At 53.5% G+C, this 20,609-nt stretch overlaps 1 protein-coding gene and 1 long non-coding RNA gene across 3 annotated transcripts in view; one reads left to right on the top strand and one right to left on the bottom strand.

The window, feature by feature from the left end:
* KLHL29 (kelch like family member 29) overlaps positions 1-20,609 on the bottom strand; it is a 306,165-nt gene that overhangs the window by 98,849 nt on the left and 186,707 nt on the right. The window lies entirely within an intron of this gene.
* Positions 9,425-18,188, top strand: LOC119869766. The gene is made up of 3 exons (XR_005372210.1): positions 9,425-9,687; positions 14,586-17,099; positions 17,654-18,188. It is a non-coding gene; the product is annotated as an uncharacterized LOC119869766 (long non-coding RNA).

Raw genomic sequence — 20,609 nt, 5'->3', positions numbered from 1 at the left:
CCCTTCAGTGGCTCCCCACTGCCCTCAGGATATGGTCCACACTGACATATCCAGCTCATGTCTGACTTCTACCCTTTCAGTAAAAGGGTGGAAAGGACCATCCTCCAAAGGACCAAGCTCTTTCCTATCACAGTCTTTCCCTCTCTGGCCACTCTCACCTGGATATTTCCACCTTATCTTGCAGGTCCAAACTTAGCTCCCAGTACCCACCACTGACGTTCCTGGCTCTGTCGCACCTTGCTATAAAGGTCACACACCTGTCTATAACCACTCCTGGACCTGGAGAGCAGGCTCTCTTAATACATATTTGTCAAACAAATGATTAAACAGTATCAGGGGAACAGGTTAACGGAGTCACAGACGGAAGAGAAACCTGGGACCGACCTCACCTCCCAATTGAAGAGTCTTCTGGAGGCGGCTCTTACACAAACCTCCTCGTAATTATTCAATTCCTGTTCCTAGCGCAAGGCTCACTAAAACCTGTAAATATTTTGTTTCCTAATTGCTTATCTGCACCTTAATCACATAGTAGTTTTATTATTATTGTTACCATTATCGTTATTATTAATGGTGATAAATAAAACAGTGCACAAAAGTATTTCCAGCAAAAAAACAATTGGGTGATTTAGAATTTTTAATTAATAAGAGTTGGGGTTTGTATTGAGTGCTCTGTGTGAGCATGGATAATCCTCAGTGCCTCCCCCAACGGGTTTGGTATCTAAATGCTCCATATTGTAATTTCCATCCTGAGGGGCCCGCAGCACTTAGAAAATTCATCAGTTCTCTGGTTATCTGGTTCCTATCAGCATCGCTTTCTCCAAATGAATGCATTTCAATTAAAGGAAGAATTTACCAGAGTAAATGTGTGGTGTGTATTTTGTGAATTATAGTTCTAACTTTGAATAAACACAAAACAACAAACACTTTCTGAGCTCCTATGATATTGCAGGCATTGAAGATAAGACAAAGAAGCAGCAGCCCGGGCCCCACCTCCGAGGAGACAGGACGTACACAGACCGAAACGTTCGAGTGTGATGCAGGGCAGCAGGCGAGAGAGCTTGCAGGGCGCCTGGGAGATCCTGGTGCAGACAACAAACTAGATGCGTTCAGGAGGAAACAAATCAAAGACTAGAACTTCACAGCAGATCCTGCCATTTTAATGTTTATGGACACAGTTTTAGGTCCCTCGCTATGTGGTAACACCTCCCAAATTATTTCTGTGCATTGCCCACCCCCCCACCCTTGTAGCAGGAATGGAGACAGCCAGGGTGTGTGTGTGTGGACTCCAAGAGGGGACATTTCTGGCCAACGACGGATGGTCTCTACTGGTGACCCGACCACTCACCGCCCTGCCCTCCCCATCCTGAGTTTGTTCAGGGTCCTTGGAAAGAGAGGGCCATGTGAGAATCTCGACTGCTCGAACCGATGAACCGGGGATGGCAGTGCAGGCCACGACAGAGCCTTGCTCACAGAAGGAGCAAGGCCAGGGCCCTTTAAAGAATGAAACACCAAGTCTACACATAATTAGATAGGATTTGATTTTAGATATTCAGTTAAAAATAACTTTCCCCTTTGGTCCAAGACTAGAAAACCAAAGTGGATCACTGGAAGTCTCCACCTGCCTTTCTGCACCCCCTCTGCATTTTTCAGTTCTTTCTCTAGCCCGCCCCAACCCTCTTGGACCCCCCCCCTCCCCCCGCCCAGGCCAGCAGGAAGAGACTCTTCTCTGGTGTCAGAAGGACCCCCTCTCAGGCCCCCCACCCATGTCTGCCACCCCATGTGCTCTGGGAGACTGGCCGGCTGCTGAGTCACATCTCCTCTTCTGCCCTCACTACTCTGTGGGCGGCTGGGGTCCAGGGCAGCGTCTGCCACTTGCTGCAGGCTCAGCAGGTCCCTGGCTCCCTCTCTCCCTCCTTGATGTGCCCAACAGGTGCCCACTTCCCGGGTGTCCAGACCGGCATGAGGGACTCCCTCCCCCTCCACCCTTCTGCTCTTCCTTTGGTTTAGCTTTAAAAGAAAAATGGATAAAATCAACTCACACCATGCAGTGAATGATTTGTTCCCTCAGGGGCTTGAAAGTACTAATTCTGTTTTATAAGAAAAGAAATTTCATAACGTGAACTTTTAATTGTTAAATCGGTTAGGCTGAACACAGAATTTTGGGCAGATCCCTTAAGATGCTTTCAGGCAATGTTTAACACGGTGCCTTAGGTCTAGCAGCTGGAGGGAACAGAGAGTCAGCTACACTACGGGAGCAAGTCACAGAGACGGCAGTCCCCCCGCGGGGCGTGGGGGACTCCTAAACAGATGAGGCCAGGGGGCCTCTGTACCTTGCAGAGGAGTCTGCCCGGTGAAGAGGCCTCCAGCCTTCCTGAGACCCTACTGTGTGCAAGGTCTGGCTTTGCAGCTGGAGCACAGCTTCTATCTGTGCCACCTTCCTGAGCATCTAAAGAATGTTCTGAAGGGGCACCCGGGTGGCATAGTCAGTTAAGCACCTGACTCTTGGTTTCAGCTCAGGTTGTGATTTCAGGGTTGTGGGATCGAGCCCCATGTCAGGCTCCATGCTCAGCGTGGAGTCTGCTTGACTTTCTCCTGCTCTGGTCCCTCCTCCCGCCGTGTTCTCACTTTTTCTCTCACTCTCAAATAAATAATCTTTTTTTTTTTTTTTTTTAAAGAATGTTCTGGAATCTCTCTCTCTGTCCCCTTCCTTTCAGACACACACTTACAGGTTGACTCTGACCCTCACCCTCTACATACTCTAACTTGTCCTTCAAGAAAAGTCTCCCCAGTTCCTAAAGACTTCGTAGAATTTCATGGTGCTTGAAGGACCTGAGGAGGAGGTTCTGGATCTTTTTTTTTTTTTTTTTGGCTTCTTTTCTGGTTGTTCTTTTTTCAGGTCCAGAAGCTAGGATATGTGTCAATGTACAAGGACACTTTCATTAGCAAGAATTTGCATGTTCTGAAAACATGACCAAAATTTACTTTATACCTTAACAAAAATGGAGAGAAGATGAAGGGTGTCTTTCACTAGGCAGCTGGGGGGCTGGGGACCATGTTCTCTAGAGGGCCTGGTGGGACCCCTCAGGGTGACAGTGCAGCATGGAAGTCACCAGTGAGAAACAGGGCCAGATTGTCCTTCAAGTGCTGGAGGACTCACACACATCTTACTAAGGAGGTCAGGTCCGGCTGGATCAGGTCTGACTCCAGCAGGCAGGGTGCCACTCTCAGCTGACAGTCCTCTAAGACTTTCCTGCTTCACCATCAGAGAGGCCTGGCCTTGGGTCTGCAGATGGCCAGAGGACAACCATGCCTTGGTTGCAGCCCTGGGTGGGGGCAGAGACACCAGTCAGGATGGGGACCTCATGCCAACAGTTAGCCAAGGAGCAGAGAAGAGGAGGCCTGGAGAGGAGCAGAAAGAGATAGGCTTCAAGGAAGGGGTCCTCTCCAAATTCAGAGGATTGGGGTGGAATTCATACATATTTTAAGTTCTCCTTTCTGATCCCATGCCCATTCTTGCTATTATATATACATATAAATACATGGACTGAAATGACCTGGAGTGACTGGTCTTTCCATTTTGCAGATGGGCACCCAGTGCTCCAGGGGCCTGAGTCCTCAGGGCACGTTCAGTGTCAGAACAAGAAGGAAAAGCTCTGTGTCCACCTCCAGGGCTCCTGCTGCTGCCTGGAAGGGATGCTGTCTCCCAGGAAATCTGCCACTTTCATCATTGTCAATTCTTTCCTCTGGTGACACCTGCATCCCAATGGGACCACTTATCAGCAGGCCTTGTAACCAGCAGCAAGTGCCTCAGTTACAGAGAGGAGAAATGATCTTCCAGCTGTCCAATGGTTCTGGGTCCAGATGTCTCATGCTGGATGGCACCAGGGGTCCCATTGGGGCAGCCCCAGCCCCTGGGCACTGATGACCAAGCCCACAGTAAGACTGTCCACCAGGCACCCAGGCCTGAGCCCATGGAATTGACTTCATGGTGCCTTGGCCACCTCACCATAAATCCAGGCACCTGCTTGGGCACAGTCCCCCAGGAGGAGATGGGGACAGTGTCAGGTGACCCGAGGTTGCCCCACAAGATCTGTTCCTGCCCTGAGCTCCATGATGAGCTGAGTACAGACTCCTCTTTGCTCTACCGCTGCATCAAGGCCTCTGCTAACGAGTCCGCCAGGGCTCTGCAGGTGGGAAACTGCTCACCAGGGCTAGACAGATGTTAGACAGGCCTGGGGAGGGGCATGGGGTGCGGGCTCAAATGTGTTCATTTGGCTTTCCTGGACTCCAGCACCAGACAGAGGACATTCTTTCCCGGCCACATTGCTTCTACAAATGCCTCAGAGCCCAGCTGTAAATGAGCGCTGGATGGGAGACCATGAGGCTGTGCCAGCTCTGAAATCTCTGATTTTTGTCCTGAGACACAGAGCTCAGGACCACCCAGAGGTCTCCCAAGAATCCAACAGCCCAGGGCCTGGCTGACTTCTCTGGGGCACAGACCCCTGTCCGGACCCCCTCTGTCCAGCCTCAAAGCCCAACTCAGGAAACTCCTTGACTGCTGCTTGGAGATGGGGGTCTGGTCAATCCTGCTGGGTGACTCTTCTGGCCCAAATCACTCCCAGGCATGCAAGACTGGAGTAGCAGCTACCAGAATTCCCACCAGCTGGAAATTCGCCACTGTTTCAGGTTCTGAGAATCCTGCCCACCTTTACCTCCGACCACTGACCTGCTTTCCTAAGCCCTTGCTTGTCCTGGAGTGGGGGCCCCTGCCCTGACCTTGACCTACCCGGAGAAGAGGAACCATCTAGCCCTGTGACCTCACACCCAGTCCAGCACAGAACTCTGCTCACTCCATATTTAGTGTCTTACTTGCTGATTGGCAAGAGCCATGATGTTGTTTCCTGAGAAATCAGAGGGGTGCACAGGCCGCAGAATCACCGGCAAGTCTGAGGAGGCCCGGGATGGCAGATCGTCTCCCACTTTCTGATGTTTCTGAGCCAATGGGATATGGCCCCCAGGGGCCAGGCCTGGGAGCACTGAGATCCAGCCTTGCACACCTCCATGTCATTCCCTCCCACCCACCCAGGAATCAGATCCTGGAGTAGAGGGCCTAGAGTGTGAAAGAGCATTTGCACTGAGGGCAGCTGCCTAGAGCTCTCCGTAGACTGGGGTAGGGGGGTGGCGGGGGTGGGGGTGTGCGGGGGAGTGGCGGGGGTGGGGGTGTGCGGGGGAGTGGCTGTTACCTGTATTTGCCACTGCCCGTGGCTTTCCTGAACCCCTTTGTGGCTTCCCAAAGGTATCCCACTGACCTCACCCAGGGCCGGGCAAGGTGAGGAGGAGGCTTCCCAGATGAGGTGGATACGCTGACTCAGGCTCAGCCTTGGGGCTGACCAGGACAGAATGTCTCCAGGAGGCCCCTGTGCAGTGGCCACAGACAGTGCTGTTACTAAGAAAAGCCCAAGGAGAAAGGGTAACACAACACGTCCGCCTTGGACTGGCCCTGCAGCGGGGGGGGTGGGGGGGGGGCATGGATGACTCAGGAGATGCTCCGGGAGGCACAGGGACAATGTCACGTCTAACTGTCCGGCACGGCTGTCCCCTTGTCTGTTAGGGTGAAGGGGCTCTGAGCTCCCATTGCCTCCAAATTCTGCAGAAACTAGGTATGGCCTGGCAGGCCTCGTGAGCCTCTGGGCAGTGGGCATCCTGGCAAAGGTGCAGAAGACCAGGGGCGCACTCGGGGATCTTTGCTCTTACCCCTAGCCTTGACGAGAGGGTTTCTCCAGGACTGTCACTGCCATGGCCACTGGACTCTCCCTCCACCCTGCCTCAACCTGGCCATTTGGCCTCCTTTGGACCAAAGGACCCTAAAGCATTATTCATGCATGACATGGGAGTAGCGGCTGCAAACTGGGCCTCACCTGTACCCGACACTGAGGAGGCTCAGGTGTGCATCTGGCGTGGCCTGTGAGAGGCTGGGGCATAAACAAATGGCATGCTAGGATAAGGGGTGGAAATCTCTGGAAATGACTCAGAAACGCCATCAGGCAAGATCACGCGGTATGCTAGCTGGAGAACCTACCAACCAGAGACGCACCATTTGTTAGGTTGTTAGGCATCGAATGTTTGTATTCCCCCAAAGTCATATGTTGAAATCCTGACCCTTAGATATGATCGTATTAGGAGGTGGGGGCCTTTGTGAGGTGATTAGATCATCAGTAGGAATGGGATTAGTGCCCTGATCAAGGACACCCCAGGGAGCTCTCTAGAGCTCTTTCTGCCATGTGAGATACAACAGGAAGACGGCTGTCATTAGGACCCTCTCAGCCTGGCACCCTGATCTTAGAATTTCAGCCCGGCGAACAGTCAGAAATAAATTTCTGCTGTTTACAAGTCACTGTGACATTTCTTAGAGCAGCCAGAAATGCCTAAGACGGGGTGGGGGTGGGCTCATGTTCTTCACTGGGCAGCTCAGAGCTAACGTGCATTCGCCCCCATTCCAGTGGGCTCACCTAGAGGAATCTGTAGCATCTGCAAGGAGATCACAGGTGGGTGGCTGAGCTCAGCTCTCGCAGACCCTGGCTTGGCCTCGTGTTCCCTGGGGACCGAGGTGGTCCCTCCAGGGTCTGCCCTTATCTGAGGGCAGAGACCCCGGAGGGCAGCATTTACAAGCACAGGTTGGGTTTAATAAGACCCCACACCTGCCCATGCGTCCCTGTGGCAAACCACGGGAAGTGCGGGCATCACATACATACCTGTTCCACTGTGGACGTTTGCTCCCTTACAGCCACATAAATTACTTCCTCTCATTTAACTGCCATGAGCAAATTATTAATATAAATTCATGCATCCAGAGTGAAATCACTGAACTCAGACATTTTACTATCAAGGACTTTCCACCCAACCAAAGCCCATTAAAAGGTGTGTGATTTTTTTTTCAGCCGAGCAGAGCCCGCGTCCCCACTTGCTGAGCCCCTGATAGCCCTGGAAGGCATTTACAAGCTCTTTTTCCCTTTTGAAGCTTTTTGTTCAGTTTTCAAGTGCGTGGGTGTCTATAAGTTGGAGCAGTACCGTGCAGTGGTCGGGAGCCCAGACTTGGCGGGAGGAGTGGGGGGGCGGGGGGCAGACACATCCAAATTTAAACTCCAAACAGTTTGAACATTAGCTAGCTGCAGATGAGCTCCCCAAGGCTTCAGCGTTCTTGTTTGCAAAATGGGAATAACAATACTTGTGTCGTGGGGGTTGTTTCGAGGTGTAAATGAGATGGAGCCGGGTGTTCCACACAGTGTCAGATACACGCAGGTGTTCAGTAAAGGACGGAGGTCACTGTGGCTGCTACTATCCTTCCCTAAGTGAAGGGGCACAGGGGTGAGGGTGGCCCCTTCCGCTCTGTGGCTCAGACAAGATGGTGATCAGAAGCCAAGGGCAGACTCTGGCAGAGAGGGGACGTCCAGGCCTTTCTCAGTCTTCCAGCCCAATGGAGCCCCATCCTTCCCTGCGCTCCCCTCTTTCCGGCAGATTCTCTCACCCAGAGAACCTCCCATTGAAGAAGGTTCCACATGTCTCATCCAGGAGTACAATGGGGGCACTTTCACCAAAAGGGCAAAATGGAGCAAAAATAGCTGGTAGAGGAACACGATTCCCTTCAAAGGAAGGCCGGGGGAGCCCTGCCAGATGAACGTGCAGTGCATGTTCCACTTGGGGTCCCGTGGGCAAGGGTGCTGATTAGACCACAGACAGAGCCGTGAGGGCCTGGTGCCTGGGTGGGGAGACCAAGGCCTTTCTGTCTCAGGGCTATGTCTTCAGCACCTCCAACTCTCACGCTTTCTCCGATCCATGTTCTAACAACATGCTATTTAATATGGGCCAGTCTGAGTAACTTTTTTCTTCCCTTAGATCTACGCCCATAAAAGGATACTGTGTTGTCCAGATTGCCCATAATTCATTATGCTGAATTCCCTTCCATCTGGAGGCTTATACAGTTGTTGAAAAGCTGTCACTATAACCTATTGTCACTGCAACCTTTTATGAACCAGCCTACATTTTTATGTCAAAAATTTATCTTAATGGCCTCACAGCTCTTACCTCCAATTATTTCGGTGTCACCGACCTCCAGCTCAGGCTGCGTTCCAGCTAATATGCGGGGACAAATTCCCTCTTTGCTCCTATCCTGGCCCCCTACTGAAAATATGAAGAAACCTTGTGGTTCATGTGGCATATCCTCTCAAGTGGCAGACATGTGCCACAGCAGGGAACATGAGGGAGGGCCAGGACCTCCGGGGGACACCCTCGGGAAGGTGACGGGATGGCAAAAGCTGCGCTGGACCCACAGGAGCTCTATGTAACCAACGTGTGGAAGGAAGCACGGAGAAGGGACATGGCTCCCAGTGGCAACTTGCAAAGAGGCTGAGCTCATTTTCCCTATTTATTTATCTATTTATGGGACAGAGAGCGCATGAGCAGGGGGGAGGGGCAGAGGGAGAGGGAGAGAGAGAATCTCAAGCAGGCTTCATGTGCAGCACAGAGCCCGACATGGGGCTCGATCTCAGGACCCTGAGATCATGACCTGAGCTGAAATCGTTTTCGACACTTAACAGACTGAGCCAACCAGGTGCCCCTTCCCTTAGTTTTCCAATTATAAAAAGTATTCTACACATTTCCTGCCTGCAGCAGAAAGTGCTAGAGGAAAAAAAAAAATTATGGGTAAGAATGGTACCAGTATTCGCATTTAAACCTCTTCTCACATTTCCAAAATACATATGAGTATGTGTTTGTATAGATTTACACGTGTGTGCACACATATGAAAATGCTTATATTTGCATACAAAAATTTATATTTTCTAGATTAGATGTATATATCACATAATACACATTTACAAGTACTTAAAGATTTGTCAACACTGCAGAAGATGCCGACGGTTAAAGCCCTGGCTGAAGAAACGGACATTTCTTCCCACAACTTCTCTTATTATTACTGGTGGGAAAAGCCCTGGCTTCTGCATTTGGAGAACTCCTCGACATTTTCTACAGCTGCCTGTGAGGTTTTCAGGGTTACTGTATTTTCCCCAGAGGAAGAAATGGGGACATGCTGAAGGTCCAGGGGACACCTGGGCCTCGAACCCAGGGCTCAAAGCTCTGCTAGTATCCTTGCACCAGCTTCAGATGATTCTGCGGGATGCATTTTTTTCTCCTCTGTTCTCTGAGAAGGGTAACATTCCCTCCTTCTCTTGCCCCTGCCTGCCCCAGTGCAGCTGCTTAAGTCCTAAACGCTCCTTAAATAGGAAGGAATGCTAGGCTAGGAATCTGGGGGTTTCTGTGACCCCTCCCCAGGCAAGCTGGCCTGAGCTGTGGCCAGCTCCCAAGGGGCTCCGTGCAGGGTCTGGCTTTCCCATGCCTCCCCCCATTTCCCAGCCTTCTAGATCTGAAGATGGCTGCTCTGTGATCTGGCAAGCACAGGCACTGAAGCTCTGTGCTCTCAGGCCTAATTTCAATTTTGGCCGTTTTGAGCGATCAGCTCCCTGTGCCGGTATTGGAGGGGGCACAGCCCAGGGACCCGGCATGATGAAGACTCCCAATCATAAGCCAAGTGCACCACAGCCCAGACCTCTGCTGGAGCCTTCCCCTGGGCCACCCCGGGGCCGCACGCGGGCGCTCTGGGAGTCTTCTCTGTTGCAGACCCTGCTATGCTCCGTGAGTATGTGATCTGTCCTTGGAGAGAGGCAGGCAGTTCTTTCTGGGACTGTGTAGTGATAGGTCCCACGCAGCCATCTGTGGCTGCAGGGGGAGCTGTGCATCAGGGAATGTGGGTGCAAACAGGACAGGGCTGTGTGTCCCATGCATAGCCTATGTATGAGTGTGCACATGTGCGTGCAAGCCCTTCAGTGAAAACCACCTGAATTTGAATTTGCATTTTTGCCTGAGGCAAACACAAGAATGTTAAACTCTTGCACTCTTCCTTGGAGTCAGGTGAACCTGGGGTCCAAACTTTGGACGGTCACTTACTTTGCAAATGATTTTGGCAAATGAACTTCCCTAAACCTTAGTTTTTCATCTTAAAATGGGGATACTCATACCTGGGTTTGATGCAAAACGTCTGCAAGGCATTTACCCATGTCCGGCAGACAGTAAGATCCATAAGTGCCAACCATCATCAGCCTTGTTCTTATTGTCAACCCTGAGTGTGCTCAGTCTGGTTATCCCTGTCCCCAAGACAGGATGCCTTGTCCCGTGTGCCCTGCAGAGCCACCCAGCTGATTTCCTGATGCCTCCAAGTCCTGCAGAAGTGAGAGTTCCCTGTAGCATAAGGGAACCCTGCTCCTGGCACTGGGCCCAGAGGTAGTGGAAGCCTTCGTCTCTTTTCTCTAGAAGGATCTGCAAGGGCACCGTCCTGGATAGGTGGTATGTCAGAGCCAGAAGGGACCTTACAGATGCTTGTGTTAGGGGCAGATGAAGGGACACACGGCGGCTTTGCAGCAGAGCCTGGAGGAGGTCCAGGGCTTTGGATCCCGAGTCTAGGACTGTTTGTCCCTAGTGTGCACTCTCCCCGCCCCCCCCCCCGGCTGTGAGGTCAAGCCCAAACTATCATCCAGGTCTTTGAGCCTCTGCTCCTTCTCCTTTCCTCTTCTGCAGCCTTATTCTCCTTGTTCTCTGCTGATCCCACCTGCTTCTGCCACACTGGTGACTTCTGAGCCACTCCCTGCCCTTTCCAGTCTCCACCCAAAGCCATTAGGCTCCAGATGACCACCATGTCTGCTTCCAGTGGCCGCCCTGTCTGCGTAGCCAGAAGGCTAATTACCAGCTGCCTGACCTCAGTCCTGACCTTCTCCTTGCCTAGTTCTGCCTCTGCAGCCAGACCAAGGGCCACTGGAGGCAGGTGCTGGCCGAGCAGAGGAAATAATATGTCCATCAGAGGCCGGGACCTGCATGGATCCTCAGAAAAGAGGGTCTCTGAACACACAGAGGGGCGTGCAGATTTTGGAGTAAGATGTGCTATGTCTTCCCAGCTATGTGACCTCAGGCGGGTTTCCTGAATCTCCAGGCTTCCATCTTCTTTTCTATAAAACAGAGGAAATGGTAAACACATGCCTAATTGCACTTTTTACAAGGAAGCCTCCCCTAAAAATGCCTTTTTAATGTGTGGGTCTGGATTTCAGTGGGAGCCCACCTAACAAAAGCAGGCTCCCCTGTATAAAACAGCAAGAGATACGACTCTGAAAGCTATTTTATTTCTCTTTCCAGGGGCAAGAGACTTTGCCATTAGCTCTCTCTTTGAGTCTAAATGCAGCCCTGGGACTTCCTGCCTCCCCTGGGCACCTATCTGGGGGGGCTGGTACCAATCCAGAAAGTACCAGTTAGTTAGTGCCATGAATAAGAAGGAAGAAAAATCTGAAAAATGGGCAAAGTATGCACCAGGAATCTTCTATTTATTTATGTCCTCCTGGGGGAGCCTGTGTCTGAGATGGAGACAAGGATTTTGCCATTCTAGGTAAGAGATGGCTTTGCCCCAGCATTGAAGTCTTTCTGGCTCCCTTATTTAGAGAGAGATGCTCACAGGAGACGAATTAAAAACGCACTAAAGAGGTACATTCCTGCTCTGGCGGGGGACTTCCCCTAACACGCTGTATTCCTGCTAATACAATCTCCTCTTCCGTCATGGAGAAGGATGACTCAGTGTGAGCTCTATTTTTTGCTCAAATTTAAGCCATGTTGTGCGCAAGGACAGTGTGGCATGGCTTCTGTTTAATCATGGTGAACGTCCGAGTGGCTTTATCTGGTTATGAAATGGGCTCTTTCCTCTCCCCCGGGACAGAGCCACCAGGACACCAAGGCCTCTGCTTGGAGACGGAGTCTCTCTCGCAGGGGCTGATCTTCTGCTGGAGTCTGTATGAGAACTCCAGAACACCCCTGTGGAATGAAGCTGGCTTCATCCTTTAAATGAACATGTTTTTAACCTGCTACTAGCCCGAAGGGGTGGGGATGGGGATGTAGGGATGAACTGGCTGGCTGGGTCCCAGCAGAGGGCACTGCGGCCCGGCGAGGGCCCCAGGGTGCGAGGCTGCTGCCCTGCCCTGCCCTGCCCTGTGTGCTCAAACCACCAAAGGGCCCAGCTTCTCCATGGCAACCCCAAACAGCCCGTTCATTCCAGAGGCTACGCTGGCAGCAAAAGTGGTGCCATGGAATGGTGTCCTCATGACAGACAATGGAAAGTGTGCAAACGGTTCCCGCTGACCACCAGCTGCCTTCTGGGAATGCTTCCGAGGATGATGCCGGCCAGAGATGGCTGAGCTGAGATGGCCATGGGGAGGCAGGGGAGAGTGACTTACAGACCCGGAATCAGGATTTATGGGAGCTCGAACAGACCGCCCTGGCAGCCTCCCTGAAAGGGGTGAGGATCTAGGTGGAAAGAAGACGTGGGCGGGAGGGGAGGCCCCGGGCAGGGCGGTTCCATAAGACTTGGTGGCTCTAGGGTAGCTGGACTGAGCCTCCTGGCTGTGCGCAGGCCGCTGTCCCTTCGGGACGACCGAAGACTTCTGTCCCTGACAGTCAGGAGGCTTCTCCCCTCTCTCTCCTCGGATGCACACAGTCCTGCTCCTGGTCTGGGCAGTGGCCGTCGCCTCCACCCAGCCCTGCTCTGGGTTTCTGTTCTTGCTCGGGTTGCCGTAGCCTCGCGGCCGGACTCCACCCAGCCCCGGGTATAGACAGACGCCTGTGCCCACCTTCCCAGGCTGCGGCCCAGAGAAAGTGGGAGGGAGGAGCAGGGGCCGTGCTTCGGAGTCCGACGTATTTGGATCTGAACCTGTTGCCTGGATGGAAGTGGCCTTGGGCCAGTCAGCGAGCAGGGACCTCCGCTTTCTTATGTGCATAGCAGAGACAAAAACATCTGGATTGGGAAGGGTTGGGTGGGGGGAACAGAGGGATGCCTTATGACAGCAGGGCTTCTCCTCCCCTACTCACATCCCCCACTTTCCACACCCAGTGCCCCCCTCCCTCGCGGGGCCGTCCTTCTGGGCACCTGCGTAAGAAGACCAAAGTGGGGGAAAAGTGATCACCGAGGGGCACGCCGAGAAAGTCCACCAGGATGTTCTGAACACTCTGTCTCTGTTGTGGTAAACGATGACTTTAATTTACAAAGCAGATGAATACTAAATCTTCATGAAATTAAAAACTATATTATTTATGTGAGCGGAAACGGAAAATGTTCTGTAGCTAGCAGTGATCCTGCTTTGTGGGAGGAACACTAAAATAATTAAAACCACTCGTGCTTCAGTAATAAATAATGATAATAAATAAATGTCCTGACCTTAAGCGAAAATATAAAATTAAAACCCATTTGGTATGTAAATTCATTCAGGACGCTATCGAGTCTCCCAGCCTAAGACGGTGTGGGACAGAGGAAGCGTTCACTACATGAATTTTGAAAGGAAAATCAAAGAACAACAGAGTTGTGTGTGTATTGACTCATTATTCTACTTTAATTCCATCTAATGCTGTGTGGAGCCTTGAGGCTGGGACATTAATTTCCTGCTTTTTCTGTTTCACCAATTCCTCATGGAGACCAGGAGAAAGAATTTCAATCCTGGAGGCTGAAATCAGGGGAGGCCAGAAAATTGCAGGAGAGGTGGGGAACTCGAGCCGGAAGGCAATTTTTAACATGTTTACAGAGAGAGAGAGACGCCGAAGAGAAGCCAACAAAGAATGGCTCTGGTGCTGTTGAGCCCGGGGAGGGGAGTTCCCAAGGGCCTGGGCCACAAATCATCAGGGGAATGAAGTGTCCCTGGTCTTGGGTTCAGGTGGGCCCCACTGTGGGGCCCGGAGAAGCCGGGCAGGAAGTCTGCGATTGGCCTCTGACTTCGGGAAAACACAGATCAGTTCCAGATGGTGCACGCCGCCCCCGACAGCCTGGCAGCCCAGCGCCCGGCTTTACCATGAAATCATGGAATGTTCCACGGGGCCTGCGGCTGCCCAGGCTCCTGCGATAGGGCGGCCCAGGAAACCCCAGGCGTGGGGCCAGGCGGGAAGATCGGAGCCTGCTGTACCATGACCGTAGGGGCACGCTCTTCATTTGGCCCCCTCCTGCAAGGCCTGCCACACCCCGCCTCCCTTTTCACGTTCACAGCTACCTTGTGGGGTGTGTGGGGGCAGGGTTGTGCTTTCCACCTGGACCGGCAGGGAAACTGAGGCACGGGACCCCGCAGTATGTGGGTGGCAGGGAAAGGATCAGGATCCTGCTCTCAGGCTGGTGCCTGACGTCCTCCCATCCCTTCTCCCCCTCACCACTGCCCCAAAGGAAAGGTAGGAGGGGGCCACCCCACGGGAAGGAGGGACCCACGCACGCTCTCTGCTCTTCCAGGACACCTAGGATCACCAGCATCCTGGGGAGACAGGGCCTCAGGGGGAGTAAAAGGCCTGTGGGATTACTGAACGCAGACCCCCGTGTTCACTACTCAGATTCAACCCCCTGCTTGTGCCGGCGGAAAAGATGGGAAAAATCCAACTCAAGCCCAGTGTTTGCACGGCTCCAAACCATCCAGGTTTTGTAAACAAAGCACCAGGACAAATGACTGATTTTCTCCTCTTCTGAATCGCAGACCTAAGAACTTGCTGAACTGTCAACAAGCCACTGGACAAGGTTCCCTGATGACCTGGGATGTTCTTTCTCCCGCTGGAGAGACAATCCGCCCAACTACTCCTGGGAGCCGGGGAGCGCCCCACACAGGAAATCGTGGCCTGCTCCAGGTCAGCCTGGCGGTCAAGATCCCCCTCGACTCCTGCTTGCTTGTTCCTGTGTGACCCTGCCATGGGCGCAAAGACAAAGCCCCTGGGAGGACCAGTGGGCTGGCTGGGAGGAAGAGCCTGAAAAATCTATAAAACCAAGTGCTGTAAGTCCCCTAACAAAGGCTTCCAGGTCAGGCAGTAAGTGTCTGACTGCAGGGCACCAGCGCACCTGCAGGAGGTCAGGGAGGCTCCCACGGCTCGTTTGGGGCCAGAAGACAAGTCCCTTTGCTCCCATCAGATTTACAAAGCCTTCTCCTAGTGACTGTCCTCGAGGTCACTGTTCTCCCCTCTTTTTGGGGCAAATGAGCCTTGGCATGTCCATTCTGGAAAGGGGACTGATTATTTCTGTTAAAAAGCCTATGTGACCTCAAAGCAGGGGCTTGACCTCAGGACAAACCTGGACAGTAGCTGGTCTGGTAGGATCTCTCTGCTCCCCAAGATTCCACGGGACTGCCATCATGTGGAACCCAGGCTTCTCTCTGGGGTGGCCCCTTCCCTGTCCCCCAGGTCCTGGATGGCTGCTCTAGGATGCCAGCAACAGCTCCGGGAGGCTGACTCCTGGGTCTTTGGATCAAAGTAACCTGGAGCTCTGCATGGGCTGCTTAGGGCTCAACCCGGGAATCAATTCCCCTGGAACTAAAGAGACCACCCCCCCCCCACCCTCTGCCACCAGCTAGGAGCTGCCACGTGTAGCCTAATGCCCTGGGCCCCTCAAACCTCCTAAGCCCCTAGTTGTGTCCCCTTTTGTGAACCCACAGCCGTCAGCTGGGCCCACTTTCCCCTGATGACGATGGGACTCCCCAGGGAGCTTCCCTGACGCTTCTCCTTCCATGGCAGTGAGTGGGCACAGGCTGACTCAAATCGGTGCTCAAAAAATGCCCACTCGTTCACCAAATGTTTACAGAAAGCCTTCCGTGCTCCCAGCCCAGCAGGTCCAAGGACAGCTCAGAGGCTAAAGCAGAGTCAGAGGAAGGAGTCTGGGGGCAGTCAAGAGTCTGCATTTCCCACTCAGCACTCCCCAAGGACCTACATATGCCAGACTCAGTGTGGGGGGCAAGGGACGGGGACACAAAGGTCATTCCACCTTGAGAGGCTGGGAGGGGAGAAGATGACAGGGCCAGGTTTTGAGTGAGGTACTGAATGTTCCTTGGTCAGAAGGGGCGATAGAAGGAGTGGAGGCAAAGCTGAATTGGCAAGAGGAAGCCAGGCTGCTCCTCAGGTGGTGCTGGGCAAGTTGGAAGGGTGTGGAACGCAGACAAACCCTGAGGAGGGCCAGTGCCATCCTCTTGCCCCTTTCAGCCCACTCCTCAGTGCGGCAGACAGAGGGGTCCAGCTTGGAAGCCCCAGGGGCACCGCCCTCTCCCAGCTCCTTGCAAGGCCAGGCACGCTCCTCCCTCAGGGCCTCTGCACTATTTCATCCCTCTGTCTGGAATGCTCCTGCCCAGATACCCAGGGGGCTCCCCACCTTCTCCAGGTGTCTGCACAAACGTGGCCTAAACAGGCATACCCTGCTTTCTACCCTGGCACTCTCACACTTCCTTCTCTGCTTAATTTCTTTGGGACACAGGACACCACTTGACATTGACTATTTTATTATCTGTCTCTGTCCCTTAACATGTAAGCTCCATAAAGGCAGGGATGTTTGTTTTGATTAGGCACACAGTAGGAGCTAAATAAAGATTTATTTAGTGAATGAATGAACGCATGAACATCCTCTGGTTGGCCCCCACCCCCCACCTCCACTGAATAAAGGATGCCCTGATTGGCTGCTAACTCAGAGTGGAGCTCTCATCACCCAGCCCCGGGTGTGCGCATTGAAAGTGTCAGGTCCCAGAAGGGCTACTGGGGACTGTGGGTTCTGGGCAGCTGTGACTTCAGACACGGCCCCTGCAGTCTGGAAACTGAAACGCAGCCTCCCTGCCGGTGGTGATCTCAGCAAGCGCTTGGCCACCCTGGGCCTCACACAGGTCTGGAGAGGAATGCAGAGCCTGGGCAGGACGCCTGGAGTTGGATGCAATTTATTATTCCGAAGACTCCCTGAGTTTCAAGGTTTTGAATATTAACCCACATACTTTGAAGGGGGGTGGGGCAGTTGCAAAAAATAAAACCCAAAACCTAAAGGAAACAATCTGGGGAGAGCTGGAGGGGAAGCATGAAATGGATGAAACATATGTGCCAAAGCCTGAACAAACAGAGCGAGAGGAAGGGGCAGCCCAGTCTAGGGCCTTCGAAAAAAATCACAATTTAGAAAACTGCTTGGGAAGAAGCAGAAGACTCCAGAATGTGATCTTTCTTCGAGGCTGCATCTCTCACTGGTACCAGGGAAGGTAAGATACAAGAGGAAGCTAACAGTAAAGGTAACAAAAGGCAGGAGAAGCCCGGGGACTAGGAGGCTCAGCCATACACTTAGCTCTGCCACAGATGCTGTGTGATATATTTCTTCCCTCTCTAGGCCTCTGTTTTTGTCTGTCAAGTGAGGGGTTTGAACACTGGGCCTTCCAGCTAGCTGCTCCATTTCTTGATATTTAAACAGCCTCCTTCAGAACAGCCAGCTGGGCTCTCCCAAGATGCCAGCTGTGTGCCCTTGCAAGTTATTACAATACAGTGGAACACCGAATGGAAGTTTGCAGTTTCTCAGTGCGCAGCCTGTGCAGCTGTACATGGTAGTCTCATCTGCCTGGCACTGTAGGCATTAGTACCCTTTTTAAAAGCTATCACACCCCAATATTTGGGAAGGCTCCTCTGAGAACTGTTCTGGTAAACAGGGGTACTGGATTTAGCTTCTAGACTGTGTAGCATCCAGATGGCTGCTGGGTTGGCTCTGTTTCGCGCAACTCAAATTTTCCTCTGAAGCAGAAAGGAAAACCTTGTTTCCCTGCAGGTCCCAAATGTGCTGTCTGTCTGCTGACCCTTGTGCTGTGTCCAGGAGCAGGTTTTAGGAGTTCTTCTCTGGTATCTTGGGCCACGGCTGCTCAACTTGGCTCCTGCTTAAAAGGTGACCTGGATTGACACCTGCCGCCGTCTCCCACCTCCATCTGCAGCAGCGCAGAGAAGTGCAGAGCCGAGGCGGGCAGGGAAGATGAGCGGGGGTTCCAGAGTAGCCCCCCGGGGCCTCTCCCTCTGCCCAGACACGCCCAGGCCGCCCTATTAATAGACCAGCGGCAAGAACCCTGCCTCCTCCCCAGTTTCCATTTCACTTGTACTAGATCTGGCTCTCCCAGTGGGGACAGCTTCCTTGCAAAACAAACAGCAGAATCAATATTTCCTTCACCAGGCGGGGAGGTGCAGGGTCTTCAGATGGCAGGCCTGGCCTCTCTCCACTCCTGCTCTCGGGTCCATGGAGAGGGGCCCTCAGGCACGGGGTCCTTTTCTGCCTCAATTCAGCAGATTGCATTAAATGAACAGACATTTATCGAGCACCTTCCATGTGTCAAAGCCCACCGGGTACGAGGGAGAGAAGAATGACTAAGATCCTGAGCTTGGAGGAGCATTACGTGTTGCAGGAGACAGACACATAAATGAAGGTTATGGGGCAATGTGTCACCGGCAGACAGGGTGAGGCCAGGCAACAGGGGTCTGAAATCCTCCATCTCCGGGCCCAGTCTGTGCATGACACAAAGAGGAAGCCAACTCACACGCCCCACAGCACACACAGCGCGAGCGTGGGGACCTGGGTCTCTCAGGCGGCAGGGTTCTGGGTGAGGTGGCTTCTCCCAGGGGCTGCAGGGACACCTGCCTGGGCCTTGTACCAGTGTCCATCGTCCTGCTAGGACAGCCTGAAACAACCCCTACAATGTCTGGGGGGAGCTTGGTAAGAATGCAAATCCAGGCTGCAGCCCCCAGAGATTTGGAATCCATAAACTTTGGCTGGGGGAGACGTGGCACGTGGGAACCCGGCCGTTAGACAGGACCCAGGGGGATTCTGAGCAGGGAGCCCTCCGGTCATACTCCGAGAAGCACTGCCTTGGCCGCGGGCCCGCAGGGCATAGCCCCGGAGACTCAGGTCCCCTGCCCCCCCCCACTTGGACCCCCGCATGGCCCCCCACCCACAGCGCCACTGCCCATCAGCATCTGGCGAGTGACCCGTTTGCTGGATGGTTCTCTCAGAGTGGGAAAAAGAGGAGTACAGAGCTGACCTCAGGCCCCCCGACCTCTAGGGCTTGTTTCTCCATACCACAGATCTGCAGGCCCAGGCCTGGCTGCCAGGGGACCCCCTGCCATTCCAGCCAGGGGGCTCTTTCCCAGCTCGGGGCTTAACAGACCTCAGAGTCTCTGGAGCTCTGTGTGTTCCGTGTGTTTTATCAGGATGCTGGGTCCAGGAAAAATCCAAATTCCACATTCTCAAAAGATGTGAACACAACACCGCCCTCCCCCCACTACACCTACTACACCCCCCACTACACCTTACTCAGGTGTGCCAAGATATCTGAGGGTGAGGGGCACCATGGCCCCCAGATCAGCTGCCACGTGCTCCCTTGCAGACTCTCTCATGTTCTGAGTGTTGTGTGGCTTGCTGGCCAGCTGGCCTGTCCTGACTCTCCACTGGGCTCCACCGCGGGCAGGGGCCACCCCGGCCTCACCCCTGCTGTGCCCAGTGCGGAGTCCTGTAGAGGGCTGGGCCCAGGCCAGGCACTGTGTGGCCCTCAGTGAAATCTCTGGCTGACCATCTCCAGGTCCCCAAGTCTCCAGGCCCTGGGCTGTTCCCTCCCTGGCTGCTCCAGAGCCTGCCCTGTGTGTGTGGCTGGCCTCACAAACGGTGTGCCACCTGGCGTGAGACAGAGGCATAGAAAGGTGGAGCCAGTCAAAAGCAGCCAGGCAGGGACGTGGGATTCAGAGCATTTCTCCACTGCAAGGGTTCTGGAGACATTCGGCACACACGGTCTCATTTTTGTTCCATGTGACCATTCAGCAAAGGATTGTGTCAATTGCTCCATCTCTCCTAAAAACAGCTCTGTGACGACAGCCTCTGTCCCCAGGGAGCTCAAGCAGGACTGGTCACAAATATCACGGGGAGTGAGAAGCCCAGAGGTACTACTATCACAGCCTAGAGAAAAACCACATACGTGGGAAAACAGTCACTTGTGGCCAGGCCACGTGTCTCTAAGGCCTGGGCGCCCGAGGGAGTCCTGGGAAGGCCCTTGTTGGGAGCACCCTGTGGAGCCGGTGGGAGGGGGCGAGTCCAAGGTGGCGAGGGGTGCTGAGGCCCCATGATGCTGCCTCCTTGTCTGGCCTGCTCCCAAGTAAGCGAGGGTGCTCTCCCACCAGGAAAAGGAGAGGCCTGGGCCTGCCTCCTAAGGCCCACTGCTGCCCAGCTTCGTGCCAGCCTCGGGGTGGGGAGGCCAAGAGGAGCCCTTGCCACGGGGTCATTGGGAAATGTATGGAGGGGACAGGTCAAGCCCAAACTGCATGGTGGGGATCAGGATGTCGGAATTGTCAGAGGTTTCTGTGAAGACTGACCAGGGGGGTGGGGTGCAGACGGGGTCTGGACGACAGGGTGGGTTGGGGTGGGCGGAGGGCACGCGAGAGGGCTTTTCAGAAGCCAACCGCCACAGGACAGGCTGCAGACCCCCGAGAGGAGGGTCACGACGGGGCCAGCACACAAGCTTGTTTCTCCTCAAGGCCCTAAATTTTCAGTCCATAGAAACTAAGCCGGTTTTCCTGTCCCCGTGTCGAGGTTCGGTGCGCAGCAGGGATGAGAAGGACCACAGGGACTTTAGACCCTCAACACGGAACAGCTTAGCCGGCATGTTTTAAGGTAATAAAAGAGACTAATGGAGAAGAGGTGCTTCCTTCCCCCAAAGTCTCCATTAAGCTCCGGAGTATGGGTGACACGTAGA

Source organism: Canis lupus, chromosome 17, assembly GCF_011100685.1.
Source record: "Canis lupus familiaris isolate Mischka breed German Shepherd chromosome 17, alternate assembly UU_Cfam_GSD_1.0, whole genome shotgun sequence".
Classification (NCBI taxonomy): domain Eukaryota; kingdom Metazoa; phylum Chordata; class Mammalia; order Carnivora; family Canidae; genus Canis; species Canis lupus.
The sequence above is the reverse complement of the archived record's forward strand: the minus strand, read 5'-3'. Positions and strand labels throughout refer to the sequence as shown.